General features: G+C 46.6%; 1 protein-coding gene across 1 annotated transcript in view; it reads left to right on the top strand.

The window, feature by feature from the left end:
* Positions 1–3095: 3095 nt before the first annotated feature.
* The window catches only part of LOC134342654 (syntenin-1-like), a 41722-nt gene continuing 35411 nt past the window's right edge, over positions 3096–9406 (top strand). The window contains exon 1 of the mRNA XM_063041039.1: positions 3096–3246. The gene's annotated coding sequence lies outside the window, so the exon portion shown is untranslated. The remainder of the gene's footprint in view (positions 3247–9406) is intronic.

Here is a 9406-nt window from a genome sequence, read left to right as displayed (position 1 = left end):
TGATAGCTGAGGGGAAGAGCTGTTTCTGAAACGTTAGTTGTATATCTTCAGGCCCCTTTACCTTCTCCTTGATGGTGGCAATGAGTAGAGTGATGGGGGTCCTTTATAATGGATACCGCCTTTTTGAGGCATTCTATTTTGAAGGTGCCTCCATGATGGAGCTGGCAGTGCTTACAATTTTCTGCAGCTTTTTCCAATCCTGTGCAGTGGCTGCTCCATAGCAGACGTGATGCAGCCAATTAAAATACCCTCCACAGTACATCTGTAGAAATTAACGAGTGTCTTTGGTGACATGCCACGTCTCCTCAAACTCCCAATGAAGTATAGTCACTGTTTTGCCTTCTTTGCAATTGGATCAATACATTGTGCTCAAGATAGATGTTCAGAGATGTTGACACCCAGGAATTTGAAACTGCTCACCCTTTCCACCGCTGATCCCTTGATGAGGACTGGCATGTGTTCCATTGCCCCCCCCCCCCCCATTTCCTGAAGTCCACAATTAATTCTTTGGTCTTGCTGACGTTAGTGCAAGGTTGTTGTTGCGACGCTTTTCTGATCTATCTCGCTCCTGTACGCCTCCTTGTCACCATCTGAAATTCTGCGAACAATAATTGTGTTGTTCGCAAATTTATCGATAGTGTTTGAGCTGTTTGATAGTGTTTGATCAACAATCCCACCATGTTCTTTTTTCACTACTACCATCGGGCAAGAGTTGCAGGAACCTTAGGTCCCACACCACCAGGTTCAGGAACCCTTCAAACATCAGGTTCCTGAACTAGCATGGATAACTTCACTCGCCACAAGGCTGAACTGATTACACAATCTACAGACTGACTTTCAAGGACTCTACAACTCATGTTCTTAGTATTAGTTACTTTTTATTTGTTCAATTTGTTTTCTTTTGCGCTTTGGTTACCTGTCAGTCTTTGTTTATGTATAGTTTTATGTAAATTCTATTGTATTTCTTTATTTTCCTGTAAATGCCTGCAAGAAAATGTATCTCATGGTAGTATATGTACTTTGATAATACATTTTACTTCGACCAACCAACATTACAACCTAAGAGATTTCTTCCATAAACCTCACCTCCTCCGTCTCTCTCTCCTTTAAAATGCCCCTTGGAGCTCACAACTCTGTCCATGGGTGGAGAAAGCTAGACAAGTCAAAGTGCTGATATGCTCAGATTCATCCTCAGTTCTAGCAAGTTTAAGGTCTTTTCACTCAAACAGTCGGCAAGATGTACTTTATGAAGTCCTGTTTATGAAGTCACAAGAATTGCAAATCAGGGAGGTAAGGTAAAATTTCTATGGGTTCCAGTACATGTAGGAGTGAAGGGGAATGAGAGGGTGGATAAGTTGGCAAAAAGGGTGTTAAAGAAAGAAAATATAGAAATGCACATTAGTATCAGTAAAGCAGAGGTTAAGTGTATAATCTGGGAGAAAAAAATCAACCAAATGTGGCAAGAAAGATGGGACGGGGAGGGGAAAGGGAAGCATTTATATCAAATACAAAAGAGTGTTGCACGTACGAGGGTAGGTAGTGGATACAGAAGAGAGGAAACTGGACTAGGTTAAGGCTGGGGCAATGTACGTTAGACAAAACATTGAAAATGATAGGGAGACACCAGACAGGATTGCGTGAGGAATGTCAGGAAGAGGAGTCAGTAGAACATGTAGTTCTGAGTTACAGGAAGTATGGGATACAGAGAGAGATGACAGTCAATCTAAGGGAACTGGGGGTGCAGGAATTCACATTAAAAGGGTTGCTGAGCATGAGTGAAAGAGCACAGGTCAGGGTATTTTTAGCCTTCTTAAGGGATACAGTGTTTTTTTATAGGATATGATGGATAAGCAGGAATAGGGTACTAGGATGGCCAAAGATGGGAGGATAAAGTGTAGGTTAGGGTATGTGTATGTATGTGATTGGGTGAAGGGATTGAGAATGTAAGTCTATTGCACACTCCGGAGCAGAAGGTGGCGGTAATGCACCATTAAACTGGGTGCCAACCACCGTAAAACAAGACAGAGAAGAAGAAGAAGAAGCCAACAACTCCGTCCAACCCTTCTTTTGATCCGTTTGTTAATTCTCCAAGATATTGGTTCTGCTCCGCCATTTTATCATGAGCTGATCCATTCTCCCATTTAGTCCCACTCCCCCGCCTTCGTACCATAACCTTTGATGCCCTGGCTACTCAGATACCTATCAATCTCTGCCTTAAATACAGTCATTGGGTGTATTTAAGGCAGAGATTGATAGGTATCTGAGTAGCCAGGGCATCAAAGGTTATGGTGCGAAGGCGGGGGAATGGGACTAAATGGGAGAATGGATCAGCTGCTGGCCTGCTGCGTTCCTCCAGCTTTTTGTGTTTGTTGCTCGGATTTCCAGCATCTGCAGATTTTCTTTTGCCCGTTCTGGCATGTCGGCCCATGGCCTCTCTTGTGCCACGAACAGGCCACCCTCACGATGGAGGAGCAATACCTTATATTTCGCCTGGGTAGCCTCCAACGGATGGCATTAAAATCGAGTTATCCTTCCAGTAAAAACAATATCCCCCTCCCCCCAGTTCTTCTATTCCCTATTCTAGCCTATATGCGTGGAATGGGCTGCCGACGGTGGTGGAGGCGGAAACGATAGGGTCTTTTAAGAGACTCCTGGATGGATACATGGAACTTAGACAAATAAAGGGCTATGGGTAAAGCCTAGGTAGTTCTAAGGTAAGGACATGTTCGGCACAGTTTTGTGGGCTGAAGGGCCTGTATTGTGCTGTAGGTTTTCTATGTTTCTATCTCTTTTCACTTGTCCGTCACCTCCTCTTTCCCTTTTTCCTATGGTCCACTCTATCAGATTCCTTCCTCACCGGCTCGCTTCACACATCACCTTCTAGCTATCCTCCTTTCCCTCCTCCCAACCTTTTTATTCTGGCGTCTCCTACTTCCTTTCCAATCCTAAAGAAGGGTTTTGGGTCAAAACGTCGACTGCTTATTCATTTCCACGGATGCTACCTGAACTGCTGAGTTCCTCCAGCATTTTGTGTGTGTTGCTTTGCAGATTTTTCCTGTTTACAAATTACAGAGGGATCCGCCCCAAACAATCCCAGAACCTGCCTCTCGGTAGTTTTCTTCCTGGTTCCTGCTCGCAATTAGTTGCCATTTGCGGCTGAGTAACTGGACGTTTTAACTCGTATTCAGTGGGTCAGGCAGAGTCCGAGAGGTGCCGCGGCTGAAAGCTACGACACTGCGTTCAGAGGTGAGTGGACCTTCTTCCGCTATCACCAATCGACCTTGTCGAATTTCCATCTTGTAATGTCCTGTCCAAGCCTGGTTTAAATCGGGACGGAAGTTTAAACTATTAAGAGCATTTGGCACACCCACGAAACACATTTATAAAAGCAATTCCTCTAAGGAATCTAGATGTAAACTAGTTTTAAAAGTGTTTTTTTAATGAGTCATTTATTAATATTTATTCAGGGCGTGCTCTTTTTACTCCTCAAAGACCCTTCCCAGCACGGCTGTCCTATTATGAATATCCTTGGAAAATCCTCTTATGGTTCAACAATAGCAGCCAATCTTTTCCACCCGCACCTCCCAGCCACCCACAATAGCCTGACCTTTTCAGTTGGTTGCAAATTTCTTCCTGCACCATCCTCTTAGCCACGTATTGATCTGTATAATCCTTCTGTTCCTCGCCTTCTCTCTTTTTCCATTCTCCATTCTGGTACTGTACCCCTCTCACTGGTGCCCCTCCGCCTTCCCTTTCTCCCATGGTGCCTGCTCCTCTTTTTTTTTGCGTGTTGGGTGTTTGATGTTTTCTTGAATGGGTTCCATTGTGTTCCTTTGTTTTGTGGCCTGTGGGAGAACTAATCTCAGTTGTATTCTGTATATATAACTTGACAATGTATGTTGAATCTTTGAATTCTCTCCTATCAGATTCCTTCTCCAGTCCTTTACCTCTTCCACCTATCACTTCCCAGTTTTTAATCCCCCCTCCCCCCACCTGATTTCACCCATCACCTGCCAGTTTCTATTCCTTCCCTTCCTCCACCCCCCTTAACCCCTCACCTGATTACACCTATCACCTGCCAGCTTGTGCTCCTTCACCTCCCTCCGCCCTCTGATTGTGACTTCTTCCCCCTTCCCATCCAATCCTGATGAAGGCGAGGAACAGAAGGATTATACAGATCAATACGTGGCTAAGAGGATGGTGCAGGAGGGAGGGCTTCAGGTTTTTAGATAATTGGGCTTTGTTCCAGGGAAGGTGGGATCTGTTCTGATGGGACGGTTTACACCTGAACTGGAGGGGTACTAACATTCTTGCAGGAAAGTTTGCTAGTGCTGCTTGGGGGGGTTTAAACTAAATTTGCAGGGGGCAGGGATCCCAAATGTGAGAGAGGATAGCGAGGTGAAGTATAAAGGACAGGTGGGGATTACACAGTTCCAGAATATAAGTGTGAAGTAGAGAAAGGTGAGGCGGAACGAGTGATAAGGAGGATACATGTGCAGAGGGATGGTCTGACGGAGCATGGAGTTAAATGTGCAGAAAGACTAAGTAAATTTAAGAAGGACAACAAAATTCAAGGGGCGTATAGCCCGCTGAGAGTTCAGGGAGCTGGGTTATGCACAATAGGCAGCGATTTAAACAGAGAGAGGAGAAATGGGTTAAAAAGTCTATATCTGAATGCACGAAGTGTCAGAAATAAGGCAGATGAGCTTGAAGCTCAAGTGCAAATGGGTAACTATGATGTTGTTGGGATAACAGAGACATGGCTGCAGGGGGATCAGACCTGGGAATTGAATGTACAAGGGTATACGTGATATCGAAGGGTTCAGAAAGGTGGGCAGAGGGGGTGGGGTGGCCCTGTTGGTGAGGAATGAGATTCAGTCACTTGCAAGGGGGGACATAGAATCAGGAGAAGTAGAGTCAGTGTGGATAGAACTGAGGAACAGTAAGGGCAAAAAGACCCTAATAGGTGTTATCTACAGGCCCCCAAACAGTAGCATGGATATTGGGTGCAAGTTGAATAGGGAGTTAACAATGGCATGTGGCAAATGAAATGTTGCAGTAGTTATGGGGGATTTCAACATGCAGGTGAACTGGGAAAATCAGGTTGGTACTGGACCCAGGATAGGGAGTTTGTAGAGTGCCTACAGGATGCATTTTTGGAGCAGCTTGTACGAGAGCCGACCAGGGATAAGGCTATTCTGGATTTAGTGTTGTGCAATGAACATGATTTGATAAGTGATCTTGAAGTAAAGGAGCCATTAGGAGGTAGTGACCATAATATGATAAGTTTTTATCTGCAAGTTGAGAGGGATAAGGGCAAATCAGAAGTGTCAGTATTGCAGTTGAACAAAGGAGACTATGGAGCCATGAGGGAGGAGCTGGCCAAAGTTGACTGGTCGGATATCCGAGCAGAAAAGACAGTGGAACAGCAATGGCAGGTATTCTTGGGAATAATGCACAAGGTGCAAAATCAGTTCATGCCCCGGAGAAGGAAGGATTCATCGGGGGGAAAGTGGCCACAGTGGTTGACAAAGGAAGTCAGAGATAGAATAGCATTAAAAAAGAAGCATAACAGAGCTAAGGTGAGTGGGAAGACGGATGATTGGGAAATTTTTAAGGAGCAACAGAACTTAACTAAAAAGGCAATACAGGGAGAAAAAATGAGGTAATGCAAGCTAGCTAGGAATATAAAGGAGGATAGCAAAAGTTTTTTTAGGTATGTGAAGAGAAGGAATATAGTTAAGAACAATGTTGGGCCCTTGAAGAATGAATTGGGAGAAATTGTTATGGGAAACAGAGAAATGGCAGACGAATTTAATAAGTACTTCCGATCTGTCTTCACTAGGGAAGACACAAGCAATCTCCCAGATGTATGGATGGGCCAAGGACATAGGGTAACAGAGGAACTGAAACAGATTGACATTAGGAAGGAAACGGTGATGAGTAGACTGATGGGACTGAAGGCTAACAAATCCCCAGGTCCAGATGGTCTGCATCCTAGGGTACTAAAGGAGGTGGCTCTGGAAATTGCGGATGCATTGGTGATCATTTTCCAATGTTCCTTAGATTCAGGATCTGTTCCTGAGGATTGGCGAATGGCTAATGTTGTCCCACTTTTTAAGAAAGGAGGGAGGGAGAAAACAGAGAACTATCGCCCTGTTAGCCTAACATCAGTAGTGGGTGTGACGAGAATACACATAAAATTAAGATGTTTGCTGGCCTGGGTTAGCATCAGTGACATCAGCAAGTGAACTGCCACCTGCCCTCAGGGGAAGGAGAGATAAGGAACAATGGAGCAGCGTCTGGAGATGTGTAATGAAGGAACGGGGGAGAGAGAGCTGTCTGGAGCGGCTCCCCCCCTTTGAACCTTGAACTGTTTGAAGTGATGGACAGGCGATACCCCAGCAGGGGGATAAAAAGGGACCGGTTTGCTAAGGCAACACACACACGACACCCGAGGTAACGAGACCCTGGAAGCGGTACGCCTCTCACGAGTCGGTGAGAAGTACCAGACAACGCCCGGGGTGGAAAGGTACGATCAGCGGGAACCCGGTGTGTGTCCACCCTTGCCTGGGTGCCGGGTTCACTGCAGAGGATCGACCGCATCTGGAGGAGGGGTCAAGTCGGTGACCTCAGGTGACATCACCAAGGACCCGCCCAAAAGTTGCTTGTGAGCCATATCGCCGGTCTGTGAGTGAAGCCGTGTCTGAATGATCAGTTGTTCCTGTTCCCCCTCTCTCTCTCCCACGTTGTCCATCGCCATGGCAACGATTACTGCGAACTGAACTACTAAACTGGACTGAACTTTGAGTCACTTTGAAATTTGGTCATTTACCCCTAGACAACGATAGAGCTTGATTGATGCTGTTATCTTAATTCTGTGCACATGTGTGTTTATCATTGCTGAACTGTTGCATTTATTATCCTTTCGATTACTGTGTTGCTTGTTTCTTTAATAAAACTTTCTTAGTTCTAGTACTCCAGACTCCAACTGAGTGATCCATTTCTGCTGGTTTGGCAACCCAGTTACGGGGTACGTAACATAAGTGGGGTTCTCGTCCGCGATTTTGAACGCTAAATTTGGGGACGGAGTAAATTGATTGGGTTAAAATTCCCGAAAGAAAGAAAAAACAAACAGCAGAAATGGAAGCTGAGGAATTTATAAAGGCGCCGACCTTGGAGGCATTAGAGGATGCCAGGAAATTGGAATTGATAGCTGTGGCCAAACGGTTGAATCTTGCTAAGGTGAAATCGACAATGAGGAGAGAGGAGATACACAGAGCTATTGTAGAGCACTATGTATCTAAAGGTGTGTTTCCCCAAAGTGAGCTGGGGGTGGTGTCTATTGAAAAACCTGCTGGAGACACGGTACAGGTACAGCTTGAAAAACTGAGACTCGAGCACAAGTTCCGGGTACGGCAGTTAGAACACGAAGAGAAGCAGTTAGAAAGGCGGGAGAAAGAGAGAGAGAGACAGTTAGAGAGAGAAGAGAAAGAGAGGGACAGACAGTTAGAGAGAGAGGAGAAAGAGAGGCAATGGGAGCGAGAAGAGAGAGGGAAACAGAGGGAAAGGGAATTTGAGCTGGAGAAGTTAAAGATAAGGGCCGAGCAGGGGCTCGTGCCAAACCAAGGTGGAGGGTTCCGGGCGACCCAGGAGGTTTGGCTGGTTCCCCCATTTGACGATACCGACGTGGATCGGTACTTCCTCCACTTCGAAAAAGTGGCTATAAGTCAGGACTGGCTGAGGGATAAGTGGGTTGTTTTACTTCAGAGTGTACTGAAAGGGAAGGCCCAAGAAGCTCACTCAGCTTTGTCCGCGGAAGATGCTCAGAGGTATGAGGTGGTGAAAGAGGCCATCCTCAGGATTTATGAGTTGGTCCCGGAGGCATACCGGCAGAGGTTCCGGAATGCGAGGAAGCAGTGGGACCGCACGTATTTGGAGTTTGCCCGTGAGATGCAGACATATTGTGAGCGTTGGTGCGCCTCGAAAGGGGTAGAGGGGGATTATGACAGACTGCTACAGCTGATCCTGATTGAGCAGTTTAAAGGTTGTGTCCCTGAGGGTATGAGACCCTACCTCGATGAGAAAGAGGCAGCCACGTTAGCCGCAACTGCTAAGTTAGTGGATGAGTATGCGTTGACGCATAAAATGAAGTTTGCCCCGAGTAAAGACTACCAGAAGGGTAGTCAGGACGGAAGGGAGAGTCCGCCGGAAAAGTCAGAAAGTAAGCCGGGGACTAGTGAAAAGGATAAGGTAGACCGGGAGCAGTCTGGTAGGAAGTCTCCTGGGGTCGTCTGTTATAATTGTGGGAAAGTCGGACACTTTGCATCCAGGTGCTTTGCCCCAAGGAAGGAGACGGGGAAAGGAAAAGCGGAAATTTTGAATGGCTGTATCGAGCTGTTAAGTGAACCGCTAGGGAAGGACAGGTCTGAAAAAGTCCAGGAAGGGCGCGAGAGGTTTATCTCGGCTGGATTGGTGTCAGTGAAGGAGAGGTTAAAACCAGTTCCAGTGCGGATCTGGAGAGACACGGGAGCGTGTCAGTCACTAATACTGAAGAGTGTATTAGAGTTTAGCTCAGAGACCCAGACTGGGGAGGTAGAGGTCAAAGGTGTTGGGGAAGGGACAGAGTCAGTCCCTTTGCACCAGATACACTTACAGAGCAACCTGGTCTCTGGACTAGTCACGATCGGGGTGAGGTCTGAATTACCAATGAAAGACGTGGAAGTCTTGCTCGGTAATGACATCGCCGGGGGAATCGTGTTCCCAGTCGTGAGATTGACAGGTCAGCCTGCCAGCATTGAGGCCCCGCCCATGGACTCACAGGTTCATCATGGGGCTGCAGTAGTGAATTTAGCTGTGGTGGTAAATTTAGCTGAAACATTCCTGCCAACCTTGTATGAGACAGGGTGTAGTGAGATAAGAAGTAGTGAGGGAGCTGGGACGGACGTAGCAGTAGCCAGGAAAGAATTTGTGCAGACGAAGGAGCGAGACGAGGGGCTGATGGTTTTTGCAGAGACCGCTCTCTCTGACACAGCCTTGACAAGCTATTGTGCGGATGAGGAAGTGCTAAGGAAGAAAGGGAAATCAAGGACAGTACCCGCAGATGAGGAGTGGGGGGTGGTGCAAAAGAGTTATGGGGATGGGGTTTTTAACATGGCCCACGAGGTACCCCCCGGTGGACATTTTGCGGTGCTGGAGGAAACAGTTGGTGGAATCATGAAAGAGATTTACCGGCTGCCCAGGGGGAAGAATGTTATTGATCATGACCGACGCGAACTGAGACGGTCACCGGCTTTTGATATGCTAACAAACCTAGTCGGTGTTAGCGTGGAAATCAATGAAGCTAGGGCCCCCCGATAAGAGGAAAAAACCTGCTCTCAGGATGAGGCTTTTCATTCTAGGACGA

The sequence above is a fragment of the Mobula hypostoma genome, chromosome 2 (assembly GCF_963921235.1).
Source record: "Mobula hypostoma chromosome 2, sMobHyp1.1, whole genome shotgun sequence".
NCBI classification, from domain to species: Eukaryota; Metazoa; Chordata; class Chondrichthyes; order Myliobatiformes; family Myliobatidae; genus Mobula; species Mobula hypostoma.
Note: the sequence above shows the minus strand (reverse complement) of the source record. Positions and strands in the feature narration are given on the sequence as shown.